A 2645-nucleotide genomic window follows, 5' to 3' on the forward strand; every position below is an offset into this window, starting at 1 on the left:
AACCCCCCTGCTCTGTGCAGGGTCTCCAACCACCAGACCAGGCTGCCCTAGAGCCACATCCAGCCTGGCCTTGAATGCCTCCAGGGATGGGGCATCCACAACCTCCTTGGGCAACCTGTTCCAGTGTGTCACCATCCTCTGTGTGAAAACCTTCCTCCTAATATCTAACCTAAACCTCCCCTGTCTCAGTTTAAAACCATTCCCCCTTGATCCCCCCTGAGTTTAAAACCACTCCCTTCGTCTCCTGCAACTGTGAATTCTTTGCTCTTCCTAGACTTACACACATTGTGCAAGACTCCCACAGAATCCACAAGCCAGCTGCCGTCTCCCTGCCCAGAGACCCACACTGTGCTGTTATTAATACCCAGGCTAGCTGGTGTGAAGTTAGTTCATGCTCATGAACTCATGTGCAAAAGATGCAGCTGCAGCATAAGCATCCTGTCTGGAACAGAGACAGGAATAGTATTCATTTCCTCAAGGTTTCCTATGCTCCTCTGCAGTGAATTGTCCCACTATCTTGTGCTGTAGAAACCTGGCACATCCCTAAGCTGGCCCGTCCTGTGTCTTGAACAAAGGATGTGCCTCACCAAGTGAAGTAAGGCCAAAGTGACATAGTGCAGGACTGTGTAATTTGAGCCTGTCATGAAGCACACACATGCAAGGGGATTGAGGTGAAGTAATATAGCCAGTTCTTCGCTATTTCCTAACTTCTGACTCCTTCATTGTGCAACCATAATGGTTTTTTTATTCAATTGTTTTTGTGCCCATTGGGGTGAATTGAAAGGTATGGACAGAAAAGATGAGAGGTGAAAGGAAAAATATAACAGCAGCATTAATAAATAATGTTAGAAGGCAGATATTTTAACTAGATGCTTTGAAGTAGCATTGTTTTGTAAGTGTCAAGGTGCAAAGGGTGAAGACCTGAGGATCCTCTCAAGAGAAGGGATCAAAAGTATGAAGGTATTTTCAGCTCAAGGCAAGACAAATTACAACAGCCTGAACTTTGGTTCACAGCCCAGAACACGCTTGAAGCCACCTCGTTTGGCTGCAGGGTTGGAGAGTCTCTTAAGAACAGACTGAATTTCCCATCTTTTAGCTGTGATGTCACTGCGCGTACATCTAGACCATACTGAAGTTCTGCTTCCCAGACTCCACCCCTGGGCATTCTCTGTACTTTCTGAGGCTGACCACAGCAGTGGCAATGGTAACCACCAAAAATACCCAGAAGCTTCACTTCCAGTGAAGGAAGCAATGTTCTCTCATATCGCTACAGCACACTCCTGATGCACCGCGTAGAAAAAAAATACAGATTAGCAGTGCTGAGGATTGTGATGTTTGAGGCAGGAAATGTCAATGACAGGAAAGGACAATTAAAATATTAGCAACCCCTCCGCTTTCCTGTAGCGCGGCACAGCCCCCATCACAAAAAATGCAACACGGATGCAGCACGTGCTTTCAAAACAAGATGATTTTTGTCGTTGTTTTATCATTCACAGAGCCATTGAGTTTTATATCAATGCGAGCCTCGTGGCGAGCAGAGACTTTCCAGGAACCCCCGGCTGTCTCCGGGCCGGTAACGCAGGGTGGCACAGGTGCAGCCCTGTTCTGCAGCAGATTTCTAGAACCAGTTCCTCCCCCGGTGCCCTGTGGGCTTTCGCGTGATTGGCAATCGGCATGGAGAGGGAGAACCCTGTGCCCCTCAGCTTGCTTGGCTTTTCAGTTTTCACTTCTCGAGCGGGTGCCCTGTTTCCCCTCGCTGCCCAGGCTTGGGTCAGTGCTTTCCACAGGCGGCTGCGCGGGCGGGCAGAAGGAAACAGCAGTCGCTGTAACCGCAGTCGGTGAGGGAGGACGCGCGGGGGATGGAGCAGCGCGGTGCCTTCCCTCACACGAGGCTCTCCTCCCCTGGAAGGCTTCGATATAAGCTGAGGAGGAGCTTCAGCAGACGCGAGTTAAACACCACCTTCATCCTAACGCACAGCATGCTTCCTTCCACGTTTTCTTTTGCAGGTGGGGCTCAGCTGAACGAAGCCCCGCTCTTCTTTCTCATCATTACCGTAAGCGTGCGGAAGTCGGGCTGGAGCTGTTTGCGGCCGGTACGGCCGCGATAAGAAGCTGCGTGTTTTGATCTGATCCGAAGTCCCTTTCCTGTTGGCAATTGGTAAGTGGATGCATTTGCTGTACGGAGCCCGTCTAGCTTTGTGCTCTGCTGCGTAGGCTCGGAGGGTGTTGCACCCACAGCGGCTGGCGAACAGAGCGCTCGTTTCCCGATGGGACATCTCTTCGCTCTTTTGTTATGTCAGCTGGGGAAGCTCCCAGCTACCCTCAAATAAGTTTACGGCTTTAGAGCCTCCTCCAAGTACGCACCAAAAGCGACAGCCGCTACTGCTCCATGTAAATCACCCGGCGTTCAGAGGCAGAGCCGTATGGGCTGGCGCCGCTCCGCGCGTCCTTCGCCGAAAGCACTCCGGGAACTGAACGCTCTGCCAGAGGGACGGAGCCTGCCTCCGCAAGCAGTCTCGAAGGCGAGCTGCACTCGTAATTGGCTCGAGCTGCCGGGATGAGATGTCCCAGACCTTTCCCAGAGGTCCTCGGAAACTTCCTGGCAAAGCCGAGCTCCGCGCGCTCGACCACGCCGTGGGGCTGCC

General features: G+C 51.9%; 1 protein-coding gene across 3 annotated transcripts in view; it reads left to right on the top strand.

Moving 5' to 3' along the window:
• Positions 1 to 2645, top strand: part of ST3GAL6 (ST3 beta-galactoside alpha-2,3-sialyltransferase 6) — a 51675-nt gene that overhangs the window by 6216 nt on the left and 42814 nt on the right. For 2 of the 3 annotated variants that reach the window (XM_010719973.3, XM_019619062.2), the window contains exon 1: positions 1970 to 2158. The gene's annotated coding sequence lies outside the window, so the exon portion shown is untranslated. Of the gene's footprint in view, positions 1 to 1969; positions 2159 to 2645 lie in introns of those variants that run through there. The other variant, XM_031556225.1, reaches the window with a different exon arrangement.

The sequence above is a fragment of the Meleagris gallopavo genome, chromosome 1 (assembly GCF_000146605.3).
Source record: "Meleagris gallopavo isolate NT-WF06-2002-E0010 breed Aviagen turkey brand Nicholas breeding stock chromosome 1, Turkey_5.1, whole genome shotgun sequence".
In the NCBI taxonomy this organism is placed as follows: Eukaryota; Metazoa; Chordata; class Aves; order Galliformes; family Phasianidae; genus Meleagris; species Meleagris gallopavo.